This window comes from Tiliqua scincoides, chromosome 1, assembly GCF_035046505.1.
Source record: "Tiliqua scincoides isolate rTilSci1 chromosome 1, rTilSci1.hap2, whole genome shotgun sequence".
Taxonomy (NCBI): domain Eukaryota; kingdom Metazoa; phylum Chordata; class Lepidosauria; order Squamata; family Scincidae; genus Tiliqua; species Tiliqua scincoides.
The window spans coordinates 114966455-114982008 of NC_089821.1; the positions used below are offsets into that span (position 1 = coordinate 114966455).

Here is a 15554-nt window from a genome sequence, read left to right on the forward strand (position 1 = left end):
GATCCTGTTGAAACCAATTTATAATAATCATCAACCTCAAAAAGACAGAATAGCAAAATAAAAATAACATAACCACTTTGGTAGCATGCTAGCTTTGTGGCTGATTTTTCCTATTTCATTTTTTTTTAGCACATCCACACTAGAACCTGGAAAGTAGAAAACGGCATGAGGTCAAGTATGTTAACAAACAAGTGATTCATTTTACATGAAGACGAGCAACTGCGCTAACCCAAGTTTGAGCTCATCTTGGTAAGAGTTTAATGTTGACCATTTTAAAATATGTGACTGCAACTGCTGAACAGTAGCAGACTTGGATATCATAATATGATGGAATATTTTGAATGAGTTACAGGTTGAGTCTCATTATTCGCGAGGGTTCCGTTCCAAGAACTCGCGTGGATGGCAAAAAATGCACTATAGCAAATCAATTTAAAAAACAAAGTTTCTTTGCTCTGGTGATTTAAAAACTTGCTGACCTTTGTAATGCACACAGAGTCAATCAGTCTCTCTCTAGGAGCTTAGGCTTCACTAGGAGGCAGCAGTCTCTCCTTTCACAGGAGCCCCAGCAAGGGGGAAAGAATGGAGAATATGATAATCACTGCCATTTAGTCTTCTTTCACATGCTCAGGGGAAAGGGAGGAGTGAAACCTACAGAGAGAATGATTGATGGGTTGTCAGCTGGCTGCCCTCTCTGGCATTATTAAACAACTTTAATTTAAAGGGCCCTTGTCATCAGCTTTGAGATACAAAAATCAGTGGATACTTAGGTTATACCTGTAATCACTTGTATGACTGTCTCTCTGCAACAGTAAAAAGCAGTTTTTTAAATCGTGATTTTAAAGGGGTGCATTTTTCCCCTTCTCCAGGGATCAGCGCATTCCTTCTCATTTGCAGGGGCCATTCGTGTTTAGTCAGATCCGTGTATAAAAAATCTGTGTGTAACAAGGGTGGACCTGTACTGTGACCTTTCAAGTAATGGAGTTGGATGGGGGAAATCCTGCTTAAAATTCACACTTTGCTATGAATGTGACTGGATAACCATGTGCTCTCAATCTAGTTTACCTCACAAAGAGGGTTATGAGGGTAAAGTGGGGGAGAGATTGTATACTTGCTCAGACATCTTAGAGGAAAGAGTAGGATACAAATGTTTTAAAAGAAGATAAACTTAATGATTCAATTAATTAAGAAGCTGCATCCTGGTTAGGAGGAAAAACAGTACTTGGACTGACTCATCTTAGTGCTTTTTCACATGTGCATCAGCATCACTTCATATCTCTTGTTTATTTCTGGTTAGATGTGTGAATTACTTCCTCTGAAAGTTTTGTCTATGCTGTTGGATTCCTGATAGCTGTTTCAAAGGTGCTTGGTATCAATGTTACAGTCATTGGGTGATGACCATGGAGCTGATAACTTGCCCTTTGTCACATGCACATAGTTTAATATTTTTAATATTAATTTAATATTTTATTATTTAATATTTAATTATTATATATATTATTTAAATATATTATTAAATATATGTTATTTTAATATATTATATTATATTAAAATTTAAATATTAGATATATTAGATTTGATGCTCCCATGGTGTGTGACTGCATTTGGGGAAATGTTACAAACCTGTACTTTTAACAAGCTACTATGTATATTCTTTTAACAATGATAGTCAATGGGACTTACTCATGGATGTGTGTGGGTTGGATTGCAGCCTCGGATTGTTAAAAATTTTCCTGCTTGATGATGTCACTTCCGGTCATGACATCATGTCCGGTGGGTCCTGACAGATTTTCATTCTAAAAAGTGGATCCCGGTGCTAAATGTGTAAGAACCACTGAAATAGATTATTAGATACAAATAGTTCTATAGATTTTAATGGTTGCCTGTGGGATTTCTCCTCTTCTTTTATTTTGAAAGGACTGAGACCATTTCCTAGCTGTGATTGCTTCACTCGTATATTGTATGTTAATAGAACAATGCTATCTCATTAAAACCCGAAACAAAATTATGCCATATTGTACTTGAAAGCGCGCACATAAACGCTGAATATGAGCATTCTGAGTGGTAAGTGTAATTATCAATTGTATGATTTTTATGTAAACTGTAATACAGTACATAATAGGCTTGTTAACAGGCTTGTATGGCTATCAAAACCATTTTACAATACAGGCACGATTTTTTTAAATTAATTCTCATTTCAAGGTAGCTGGATTACCAGCATATGGTGAGTAATGAACTTTACTGATTTTTGCATACATACTTGTAGAAAACACTGAGAGAGTTTTCTCAATTGATGGAAGTCAGAATTGTCTCTTCTTGTGGTACAGTGTGAAATATGGGCATATTCAGGGATTAGGGACATTCTGTTTTGCTTTGGCAGGTGAAAATCATTGGCAGGTCTCTGGTTAACATCCCTTTCTTCACCCAAAGAAGAGGATGAGTTTTCAGAGAAGAATGCTTCCCCATCTCTTGATTGGATAAAGATTTATTTTTTGATTGGGAAAATCTTTAATCATAATATATTCTAGAATAAATTCAGTCTTCAAAAATAAATTGAATAAATTCAATCTTCAGAGTCTCTACCTTCCGTTTTCTCTACCAATGTGGCTGTCATGCAGTCTGCCTAGTGGGGAGGGGGGTGCATGTGTATGTGTGTGTGCACATGACAGATCTGAGCACATGAGACGTTGAGTGATTGCTGAAAGGGGAATTGGAGCTGAGCCCTTGTGGTCCCAGATATAAATTTAAAAACATGACAGCAAAGAATTTGAAGGGATTAGGGACCCAGAAAAATAAACACAGATTAATTGTTCATCAACTTTAATCATTCACGATGGTGGTAAAACGAAACAAGCTTTCATGTTAGCATTTTTATCCATTGTTTTGCCTAACTGCAGGTCTTTTGACATCTATTCTTTGTTCAGCAAGTGATACAGCTGATCTAAATCTTCATAAGTCTCAGTTTGTAAGTTGAAGTTTTGCATTTCTGAGGAATTTTCTTTTGTCTGTTTTTTTCCCCCCAATAATAAACACCAAACAAAATAAGTGGTTTGTCTCAAACAAAAACAGATTATTTCAGCTTGACCAACATATTTGTTTACAGAACTGTCCAGATGAATTCTGGGAATGGAGAGGGATGCTAACTTCATTAAGAGCCCAATCCTATTCCCCCCCCCCCCCCAGTGATGCAGCCACACCAGTAAAAAAGGCATATGCCACATCTAGCAGTGGGAGGGGGGTTGCCCAAGGGCTAACAGAAGGCAAGTATTTTTTACTTAACTCTGTGTCAACCTTTGGCCAGTTATGGGTTTCCTTGAACATAACACCACCACTTTTGGTGTCATACATCCAAGGAGAGAAAGGGGAGGGAAACAGGATAGGATCTGGCATGTGCTGCTGGATCCACTCCCTCCTGCTGCTTCCCTGTTCTTCCCCCTGCCCAGTTTTGCCCCATTCGCCCCCTCCATGCCCTCATCACTGCCTGGTGGCGTAGTGACGTTCAGTTGCAGAGCTGCAGTGCTGTTGCATCTTTTGCAGTGAGAAGAGAGAGAGTGGTTGGCTAATGGGAAAAAAACTGCATAGATTCCTTTTTGGGATGGAGGGTTACCTGGAGATAAATTAATTGAAAATGTTTAAAAATGAACAAGAAAGTTTAACTTGTAACTGGGTAAAAACTGAATGAATTGCTTCCATGCGGTGTTATTATTGAAGTGAATATGATGGCAATGATAGCAACAGGTGTGCATTATGGCCCTCTGTACAATTTCTGTCCAGCAGTGTGGCCCTTGGTTTGCCCGCCTCTGACATGGAGGCTGAGAGTTTGCAAGCTGCATCTGTGAGTAGGAGTCATTGCAAGGCAGTTCCCATATGTGCATATTGTAGTAGGAAAGGGTTTGTGTTTGCTTGGTGGAGTGCCTGGCATCAGTTCCCAATTTGTGGTCCTCATTTATTGCTTCAGTGGCAAGGATAGAGACATAATATCTAGGATTTCATTGCTCATTCACAACAAGCCGCTGGCTGCCTTTCATGTTTGTCTTGTAAAGAGGGAGGGTTACACTCAAGGGAAGGAAAAAGATATCAAGCACTGAGCCAATACCTTGTAATTCACATCTATTATTGACTGCTACTGATGCTTTGAACATAGATAGATCACCCTGGGATTCATTCTTTCCATAAACAAAAAGCATTGAATCAGGACAGCAGTCCTGAATTTTGCAGCTCCTCACATCATTAAGTTGTTCAGAAATCCTATAATGGACCTTCCTGAGTTTTATAATGAAGTATTCAGTAAGCCTGGAATGAAATTGTGTTGCCAACTCTGTAGATTTTCTTGCTTTTTTATGTTTCAGTGACATGTCTTAGTGTAGTTCTTAATTGATTGGCTGCTACTGTGCAGTCATCTGATTGTGTTAATTTGATATAATAGCATGCTGTAGTCTGAAACATAGCAGCTCAATAATCCATACTGGAGTTTGGATTTATTTATTTATTCACAAATTACACTTTGTGTAATTTAGAAGTTTATTCACAAATTACACTTATGCAGAATTTTATTTGGCAAAAAGAAGTCATGGCTTCCAGAGTATTGTATTGGCAACCTTCAGTCTCGAAAGACTATGGTATTGCACTCTGAAAGGTGGTTCTGGCACAGCGTCTAGTGTGGCTGAAAAGGCCAATCCGGGAGTGACAATCCCTTCCACACCGGGAGCAAGTGCAGTCTGTCCCTGGTCTGTCTCCCTGGCTATGGGCCTTCCTTCTTTGCCTCTGCCTCAGACTGCTGGCAAAGTGTCTCTTCAAACTGGGAAAGGCCATGCTGCACAGCCTGCCTCCTTGTGGACCGCTCAGAGGCCAGGGTTTCCCACTTGTTGAGGTCCATCCCTAAGGCCTTCAGATCCCTCTTGCAGATGTCCTTGTATCGCAGCTGTGGTCTACCTGTAGGGCGCTTTCCTTGCACGAGTTCTCCATAGAGGAGATCCTTTGGGATCCGGCCATCATCCATTCTCACAACATGACCGAGCCAACGCAGGCATCTCTGTTTCAGCAGTGCACACATGCTAGGGATTCCAGCATGTTCCAGGACTGTGTTGTTAGGAACTTTGTCCTGCCAGGTGATTCCGAGAATGCGCCGGAGGCAGCGCATGTGGAAAGCGTTCAGTTTCCTCTCCTGTTGTGAGCGGAGAGTCCATGACACGCTGCAGTACAGAAGTGTACTCAGGACGCAAACTCTGCAGACCTGGATCTTGGTATGTTCTGTCAGCTTCTTGTTGGACCAGACTCTCTTTGTGAGTCTGGAAAATGTGGTAGCTGCTTTACCGATGCATTTGTTTAGCTCGGTATCGAGAGAAAGAATGTCGGAGATCGTTGAGCCAAGGTACACAAAGTCATGGACAACCTCCAGTTCATGCGCAGAGATTGTAATGCAGGGAGGTGAGTCCACATCCTGAACCATGACCTGTGTTTTCTTTAGGCTGATTGTCAGTCCAAAATCTTGGCAGGCCTTGCTAAAACGATCCATGAGCTGCTGGAGATCTTTGGCAGAGTGGGTAGTGACAGCTGCATCGTCGGCAAAGAGGAAGTCACACAGACATTTCAGCTGGACTTTGGACTTTGCTCTCAGTCTGGAGAGGTTGAAGAGCTTTCCATCTGATCTGGTCCGGAGATAGATGCCTTCTGTTGCAGTTCCAAAGGCCTGCTTCAGCAGGACAGCGAAGAAAATCCCAAAAAAGGTTGGTGCAAGAACACAGCCCTGCTTCACGCTGCTTTGGATGTCAAAGGGGTCTGATGTGGAGCCATCAAAGACAAAAGTGCCCTTCATGTCCTTGTGGAAGGATCTGATGATGCTGAGGAGCCTGGGTGGACATCCGATCTTGGGGAGAATCTTGAAGAGGCCGTCCCTGCTGACCAGGTCGAAAGCCTTTGTGAGATCTATGAAGGCTATAAAGAGTGGCTGTCGTTGTTCCCTGCATTTCTCCTGCAGTTGTCTAAGGGAGAATACCATATCAGTGGTGGACCTGTTGGCTCGGAATCCGCACTGCGATTCTGGATAGACGCTCTCTGCAAGTACCTGGAGCCTCTTTAGTGCAACTCGGGCAAACAACTTTCCTACAACGCTAAGGAGAGAGATGCCACGGTAGTTGTTGCAGTCACCCCTGTCACCTTTGTTCTTGTACAGCGTGATGATGTTTGCATTCCTCATGTCTTGAGGTACTTCACCTTCTCTCCAGCAGAGACAGAGGATTTCATGCAACTCAGTAGCGATGATCTCTTTGCAGCACTTTAGGACTTCAGCAGGGATGCTGCCTTTTCCAGGTGCCTTGCCAAAGGCAAGGGAGTCCAGGGCCATGTGAAGTTCTTCTAGGGTTGGTTCACTGTCAAGCTCCTCCAGCACAGGCTGGCACTCAATGTTGTTCAGTGCTTCTTCAGGGACTACATTTTCTCTGGAATATAGCTCAGAGTAGTGCTGCACCCAGCGTTCCATCCGCTGCGCCCGATCCTGGATGACCTCGCCTGTGGCAGACTTCAGAGGGGCAATTTTCTTCTGTGTTGGACCTAGGGCCTGCTTGATACCATCATACATCCCCTTGATGTTGCCCGTGTCAGCTGCTATCTGTATTTCAGAACAGAGCTGGAGCCAGTAGTCGTTAGCACATCTCCTGGCAATCTGCTGGACTTTGCCGCGAGCAGCTTGGAGGACCTGCAGGTTGCGCTCACTGGGACAGGCCTTGTGTGCTGCTTGAGCTCTCCTCTTTTCCTCAATGACTGGTTTCAGCTCCTCAGAGTGGGCTTCAAACCAGTCTGCCGTCTTGTTGGTCTTCTTGCCAAATATAGACAAGGTGGTGTTGTAAACGGCATTCTTGAAATGTTCCCATCTGTTGGATGCGTTTGCATCGACCGGGCCTGGAAGAGATTCCTCAAGCGCTCGTGCAAATTCCTCCACTTTTCTCTGATCCCGGGTCTTGCTTGTATCAATGCGAGGTCTTCCTTCCTTTTTCGTGTGATACAGTCGCTTTGTTTGCAGTTTCACTCTGCTGCACACCAGGGAGTGGTCAGTGTCACAGGCAGCACTCTGATAGCTGCGTGTGATCTTGGTGCTGGGAAGGCTGGAGCGTCTGGTGAGAATCATGTCGAGCTGGTGCCAGTGCTTTGATCTTGGGTGTCTCCAAGAGACTCTATGTTGGGGCTTCGTGTTGAAGAACGTATTGCTGACACAGAGACCATGATGACAGCAAAGCTCTAGCAGGCGTTGGCCATTCTCGTTCATCTTCCCAATGCCGAACTGACCTAAGCAAGTGGGCCACGATCAGCACCAACTCTAGCATTGAAATCGCCGAGGATGAACAATGGCTCTTTTACGGGGATAGTGGTGGCCAGGTCATCATAGAATTTGTCTTCGGCTTCTGCTGGAGACGACAAAGTCGGTACCATTTCCAGAGTGGTAATTGGCTAATGAAAGTAAGTAAGTATGGGGGGGCTGTATCTGCAGATCAAATCTGCTCCTCCCCCTGCGCAACCCCTGCTCCTCCCCCTGCACACCCACTCCGCGTCTAGAGGGTCTTCTGCACAGCTCCCCTTGCCTCCGGACGGTCTTCTGAGCCCCACAGAGGACAGCCATGACCTCTGCAAGTCTCTGAATGTTAAATGGAAAAAAAAAGTTACTTCCCGTTTTATCCCTTTGCCTCCAGAGTTTGGGGGGGCAGCCCCCCATATCCGCAGATTCAGCTATCCGCGGGGGATTCTGGAACAGATACGGAGGCACACCTGTAAAGTAAACCTTCCTGAAGAGAGAAGGACGTTTGGTTTCTAAATTATCCTTATATCACTGTAGCTTAATATTTTATTTTCAATAAATTGGACTTCCTCATCTTCCACAGAGTTCTATAGTACAGTCCTGTACATCGGTGTTTCTCAAACTGTGGGTCGGGACCCACTAGGTGGGTTGCGAACAATTTCAGGTGGATCTCCATTCATTTCAATATTTTATTTTTTATATATTAGACTTGATGCTCCCATGGTATGTGACTGCATTTGGGGAAATGTTACAGACCGGTACTTTTAACAAGCTACTATGCATATTCTTTTAACAATGGTAGTAAGTGGGACTTACTCCTGGGTAAGTGTGGGTATGATTGCAGCCTAGGATTGTGAAAAAATTTTCCCTGCTTGATGATGTCACTTCTGGTCATGACATCACTTCCAGTGGGTCCTGACTGATTCTCATTCTAAAAAGTGGGTCCCAGTGCTAAATGTGTGAGAATCAAATGTGTGTGAACTTTTAGTTGAAAAGCGGTATATAAATACTGTTAATAATAATAATAATAATCACTGCTGTATATGTTTAGTTGGAAGTAAATCCCAAATTGTTGTTCAGTTGAGCTTAAGTACAAGTTTGCTTGCATTTTCATCCTTAGGGTTAAGGTGCTTTGTTTAAAGTACATTTGGGGAAAATATGTGCAAATCTTCTTTGGGGACCAAGTCCAGGCAATGAATTAATTCTCACTGCAGGAGGAATTTAATTATTTTTGCCTACCTTTTAATGGAGCTGAAAACACCTGTTGTTTCCAAAGTCCATTAAATCAAAGGTTCAATATATATTGTTACTAAACTTTCTTAATTTACCTTAAGGGACAATGAGGGACTGAAGCAGATGTGATATGGGAGACCTGTGATTAAATCCCCCCTTTTAACCCTAATTGCAACCCCACATGGCATCTCTTCATTATCTCCAAATCTTCTATTACCCATGAAGGGAAGACATTCATAACTATACCTATCATTAGGATAACACTGCATGCATTCAACGAAGTGTGTTTTAGCTTATGCTACAATAAATTAGTTCATCTCTGAGTTGCCACAAGACTATTGGTGGTTTTTCCTTTCATCTTGTAAACAATTCTTTCCAATAGCACCTTTTATCTAACTTGCTTATTAGATTAGTCATGCCGATGTCCTTATTACTTGAGGACTTCTTAACCTGAGCAATTCATCCTATCTCCAGCCCTTTTAGTCTTTGGCCTACTTTAGTCTTTGGCGTACATGCACACAACAATCTGGTTTTTTTTTATTTAAACTGGACTGCATTACAGCAAAATGATCCCAAAAATAAATGGTTCAAAGCAAAAAAAAAAAAGACCTCTGTAGATATTAAGCTTTACTTTCCTGAATTAAAAAAGAAAATTGAGCCATTCATGATGAAGTGATCCATTTTTATTATCTTTGTTTTGAACAGGCTGTTGCTAGACCACAAAGTAATGACTTCCAGTGGGGTAGCCATGTCAGTCTAACTGAAAAAGACTGACAGACACTCTCTCATTTATTTTAGCATAAACATTTCTGAACTAGAACCCACTTACTTGGATGGCGGGTTTTGACGTTTTCTTTGGGAAGTAATCAATGCAAGATTGTAATGTGTTATCCTTTCTGCTTTGTAGCTTCACTTCATACACATATTTGAAGGAATGAAGACTGAGATGCTGAGATGGCATCAAGATGCATGAGCATCTTGACTCGCCATTGGGCTTCAAGTCATGCTTCTTGACTCGCCATTGGGCTGACTTGTTAAGATAATATCAACATTTTCTGCATCTAGGCATTTTCTCAAAGTCTAGGTGGAGGTAGCACAACAAATGTTGCTTAGAATGCAGCCCTCTCCAAAAGCACATCTCTTATTTTCCAAGAAGAAAACTGAGATACATACTGAAAATTTAGCTGGGTGTGTATCAATTGAATCTTTATCCATCATAGGTTCTGCTAGAAAATGAAGCCTCTTAATTAGTTTAGTTCTTAGAATTTATCCCATTCTGTATAAATTTGTCTTAAATCAACCTAACATTGATTAGTACAACAAGGAAAATGTCACAGCTGAACTAAATTTAAACTAGTACATGAAGCCTGCTGTTGCTTGTCAACTTCACCTTCATTTTCATCATGATTATGCTTAAAGTGCATTTAGTTCCAGTGATGTAAAAGTTCACATTGACTGTAATCATCTTTCACAACTGTTATAGATTAACCTTCTCCCATTTTGGGAAGGCACTTGCATCTCTGAAAACATATGTGTCAGGGAAGGTACCAAGAGAAGGCAGGCTGACCAAGGGGAATACTGCCTAGTGTTTTGTGTTCATACACCCTTTCCTTCTCTCTGTTGTCCATTTTACTGGGTCAGCAGTTGAATGGAGAGGGAAAGTGATAGTCCTCTCCACTACAGAGATCAGGCACAAGGGGACTCTCTGGGAAACCCCTCTTCCCAATATAGCACAGAACCCCCTGGGGCTCTTATTAAAAATCAAACTGCATTAGCTGCCCATGAGTTATCAGATGTGACAGTCCATTTAATTACCTATGAACATGGACTAGGCAGGCAAAGATTCAAAATATAGCTTATTAGAAACCAAAACGAAAAAATCAATCAACATGGGAAAGGGACGTCAGGAAGAGGCAGGAGGTCTGGCTCAGTTGGTAGAGCTGCCGCCTTGTATGCCTGAAGTTCTGAGGCTGCCAGTTCAAAACAACCGGAAGTACCTGAGAACTGACGACACGCTGATGTACTGATGAGCTGACCCTCGGCGGCTGAGAGGAGTTGCCGTCAAGTGGATTAATACAAATTAATCTACTAAATACATGTCATAAATCTTATTATAAACAAATCTATCAGATCACTTTCATATGTTACATATCCATTATTTTCTAGACTTTATTTTCTACCTTCATATCATTTCCCCATCTGTGAATTCCATAACAATAACAGACAAATTTAAATCTAATTCATCAAAATGTCACATAACTGCCAAGTCATGTCATCATTTTAGGTATCAATTCAAATCTTACATCATCTCTAAACTTTTTTTTTCTTTTTTTTTTCTTTCTTTTCCTGATAAACTTCACATAAACACCTCTCAACAATTCATTCTTGAAAATCCATCCTCTTCTTCCAACAGCTCCAGGTCCTGGCAAATCCCCTCCCTCTCTTGACCAATTTCTTGCTCGATCCCTTCAAGATCTATTAATCGTAGTATCTCTTCTCCATTGCAATCTGATAATTTTTGAACTTCCAGTTTACCCCATCTGTCAATGACTCAGGGCCCAATCCTGTGGTCTGCGCCATGCCTCCGCAGCGCGGACCACAGTTGCAAACGTGCCATGAGGCGTGTTTGCGGGGCTTACCGCCGGGCTCTTGCCGGAGGTGGCTCGGCTCCGGCCAACGCTGAGCCACCGCCTGGTGTGCGCCTGCGTTCCACCGTTTGGCGGTCAGGGGCATGGGGGAGACGTTCCAGGGAGGGGGGAGGCATGGTCGGGGGTGTTCTGGAGGGCAGGGGAGAGGTGGATCTGCGGTGCTGAGCTCCACAGGATCCTAGGCACTGGTTGCGGGCTGCGTGCCCTACATGAGCACCTTCACTTTAGCGGCGATCAAACAGTCACCACTAAAGTGAGTAGCCCCATTGCGGGGCTGCTCCCCTTACCCAGGGAGGTCCCCTTCTCCCGAGGAGAAAAAAAATACCCCACAGGATGCAGTGGAAGCTGAACTGGCAGCACTGTATTGCTGCGCAGGCGTTTAGGTAGGATTAGGCTGCTCACCTGAAAAAGAGCATTGGGAGGCTTGAAAGCTTGCATTTTAATTCACAGTCAGATTTTGATCATACAAATGTTGCTTTGTTTTATTTAAGTGAGAGTGTCCTTTACTGGGAATAGTATAGCAACAGTTTTTTATACCAACAGTCTTCAACTTTTTCAGATGTTGATCTACTTTTCATTAAAAGAAAGAAATGCATTTTTGTTTTTCAGCTACTTTCTTTCTTCCCTCTTCCTTCATTTTCTTAAATGAAATTTTAAAAACCTTAGTCTAAAAAGTATAGGTATAGCCAGCTAGTGCGGCCCACCTGGGATTAGGATGTGTGGATCAATCGTCTCTAGTTTGAAGGAAGCCCAGATATTTAAGGTGTGCCGCACCCACTCTTGAGGTTGTATTTTAAAACATTTGACCTCCCTTCCATTTTACCTCCTTGATAAACTGAGTGCTCAGTTTCTGACTTCAGAAAGAACTTGGCTATCCTTATGAAATCTGTCTGTATGCTTGCTGTTACTAGGTACGTATGTAGCATACTAAACAATGAGGTAAGTGAAAAATCAGAGATCTCTTTGCTGTCACCAACATGGATTAATTTATATAATTGCCAGTTTATTCAAGCAATTATATTGCTTCTCCCGAGGAGCCTCCCGCAGTTTCGCGGGAGGCTCTGGATTCGGCGGGAGCCCGCCAGGGAGCCGCCAGGTTCTGCTGCTCCGGGCAGCTCTGGATTGGGCTGCCCGATTGTCGATCATTAGTTGTCTCCGATGTTATAGTTTTAACTTCCATTTCCCTTAGCTTAGTTACCTGTTGGCTTAGAATTTCCACGCTGATTTGTACTTGTAAAGTTTGAATCATCTTGTTTCGATTCATCGTAAGCAATTTTTCTATCTTTCTCTGCATAAAATTCTGCCATTCTTCTTCTGGGAACTCCATCATATTTTCCCTTGCAATTATCTTTTAGTTCACTAGATACCATAGACAACTCTCTTTTACTATGGGATGTAAAGAATTTCTTTGTTCCTACTGATAGGCACCACAGTGGCGTTTACCAATCAGCATTTCAAATGATCCTGCCACAGTGAAGAATCCAGAGTAATCCCGAGTCCAGAGTCTAATAAAAAGAAATTATATCCAATACCGGGTTGCATATTTATAAAAATATGTCAATGAAATCATGCTCCATATAATACCAAATGCTCAATGATCTCAAGTGTAAGAATCTGCAGTGAAGTGGGGGAGTCTTCCCCTTCTTTCTCCTTTTTCCTCCAAAGCGTTGAGCTACATCAATCCTTTAAAACTGGAATTTGCATAACACGAACAGTACTTACTTAGTTCTTCCAAATATCTTCTTTCAGTAGATGGTAAATTCAGTTCAGTTCAATTTTATTATGGTCACCGACCAGCATAAAAATAACAATACAATCATAGTATACAACTGAACATACATATGACCCATCACAGCATCCTAACATAGGCTCTTGACGACATAAAATACTAGCAATTAATAGATCTAAGTCTAGATAAGACTAAGTTTGGCCTAGTTATTGTGGATTGAACGGAGTACAGTAACTGAGGAAGATACTTCTGAAAGTCTTCTTGTCCATATTGAATTAAAAACTTATTCAGAATATAAGTACTCCTCTATGAGCAACCTGGAAGGCCACAATCCTGTAGATGGTATCTCCACAGGGGTTCAGCAGTTTTCGCGGTTTGATCCGAGTTGCCTCCCTGACTGCCTTACCGGCAAAGTCTTGAAAAGAAAACTCTCCGGCTGAGCTCTAAACTTCCCAGGTACTTTAACGCCATCAGGATAACAATGCCTCTCCTGGCAGTCATTACCAGATCTCCTAGATCCGCAGTTTCAGGTGAGAAACTCGTTGTTTTCCAGGAGCTTGTCCTGGAGACACCCTGCTCGCTCACTGCCCCGCCCCCCACTTTTTTCATGCTCCTTATAGATACAGGTGTACTTAAAGCACTGCTTTAAGGGGCTTTGCTTTGTAGCGCTTTTTGCTTTTCCCCCCCCAATTATATTCATACTTATTACTTTCAGCAGTGATGCTCACATCAGCTGACTCTGAGCAGAACTGAGCAAGTCAGCAGGCACCATTTTGTTACCCAGGCTCATATACTGTAGCATTATTTATTATTTTTACTTTTGCATCTTTGTGGGAGCCTCGAACTATTGTGCACTTAATGCAGTAAGTGTGATACTACAGTATAAATATATTTTTAGGCTTATATGCACTGACAAGTAAAAAAAGGCTGCTCTTTGCTTTAAGATGGTATTCTCTTTACGGCGGTTGTCTGTAACCTAATCTGCCATATTAGTGGAGTGTGCCTGTATATGCTTTCTATGTAGAAAGTATTCTTATTGTTGCATGCACAATGCCAGGGTCTTTTGTGAATCCTCAACCTAAAACAGTTGATATTTTCTGGGGTATTTGGGGATCTGTGGGATTGTAGTGCTATCTTCAGCTCTGTTCTACATGCATGCAGTGTTATTGCTTTTGTCCCCTTCCCCCAGGTAAGGGAAGTAGCCCCGCAATGGGGCTACTTGATTCTATAGCAATCCTTGGTTTGCTGTAGAATCAAGAGCCTCCGTGTCAGGTGGTGAACCTGACACGGAGGCTCAGGATCTGGTGGAGCAGAGCTCCACTGGTCCTGCCTACCTCCCATCCCACTCCCCCCAATATGACTCCTCCCTGCCCTCCCTCCGCCTCCACCCATCCAGATGGCCTTCTCCCCACCTCCCCCCACACCTCTACTCACCTCTCTGCCTGGTGGTCCGCGCCTCTGCCAAGCCAGGAGCAGCAGTGATCCACCAGGCTAGCCCAGCGCCGGCTGGCACTGCGCTAGCACAAGTGCTAAGGGCTGCAAATGTGCTTTACAGCACTGTGACACTCACCACCAGCAGAGCGACACAGGTGCGAGCTCAGGATTGGGCTCTCAGCTCTTACTATCATCCCTCAGTCTGTTTAACAAAGGACGCATTGGAAAGAAAGCAAGTACAAGTATCCAATTGATACTCTTTCTGGATATACAGGCATAACCTAATTATCCACGATTTTTTTTTTTCACCTGTTGTTTTATCTCAATGCATTAAGGTGGGGGGGGGGTTCTTCAAATTAAAGGAAAAAATCCTTTAACAATAGCTTCACTTACCATTGTAACAGCGGCAGACAATCTTTCTCTCCATGCGCTTAGAATAGCTTCACTCCAAGGCAAGTGACCCCTCCCTTCCTTCTGAGCATGTGAAAGAATGTAAAATGATTATCACCTCCTCTTTGCATTCTTTCCCCATGCTGTGCTCCAGGTAAGGGGAGGCGTCGCTGCTCTAAGCACCTAATGTTCTAAGCGCCTGGAGAGAGATTGATTGCCTGCCTGCTGCCTCTGTCATGCATTACAAAGGTAAGCAAGGCTATTTTAAAATTGCTGAGCAAAGGGATATAGCTTTTTAAATGGATTTCCTTTAACTCCATTTTTGGCATCTATGGGGCTTCTGGGAACGGAACCCTCTTGGATACCGAGACTCAACCTATAAGGCTTCTTGTGGCCTTAACTGCCACAAAAAAGTTGTTTAGAATAATGTTTGGAAAAGGAGACCCTTACTAAAAGCACTTAAGGGATATATTTGAAAATTTAGCACTGGTCCTTCATGGTACTTGTTAAGTTACTTTTTTTCTGCAAGGCGAAATTGCTGGTGTTACATTGCAAGAGATGGTCATCTAATTCATGTGTTACAGCTTGTAAGGCAGAATCAGCTACCCAGATTAATTTTTGTACCATGGAATTCCTTCTTTTGCTAATTTGCTGTATTCCAAGACTGTGGGCATTGACTGGCTCTCTGCAAGCCTGGCTGCAACTGGCTGCATTTCTTCATACTAAAAGTTTGGAAGGCCAAGGGGACCTCTCCGCTGCTGCAATTCAAAGCTGGGTAACGGAAATGGGAAACTTCACAAGGAAAAAGTGATCTGGTTACCAAAGGAGCTTTACA

At 42.7% G+C, this 15554-nt stretch overlaps 1 protein-coding gene across 1 annotated transcript in view; it reads left to right on the top strand.

Annotated features, from left to right (window-relative positions):
- The window catches only part of GULP1 (GULP PTB domain containing engulfment adaptor 1), a 211322-nt gene that overhangs the window by 76255 nt on the left and 119513 nt on the right, over positions 1-15554 (top strand). The window contains exon 2 of the mRNA XM_066635363.1: positions 130-249. The gene's annotated coding sequence lies outside the window, so the exon portion shown is untranslated. The remainder of the gene's footprint in view (positions 1-129; positions 250-15554) is intronic.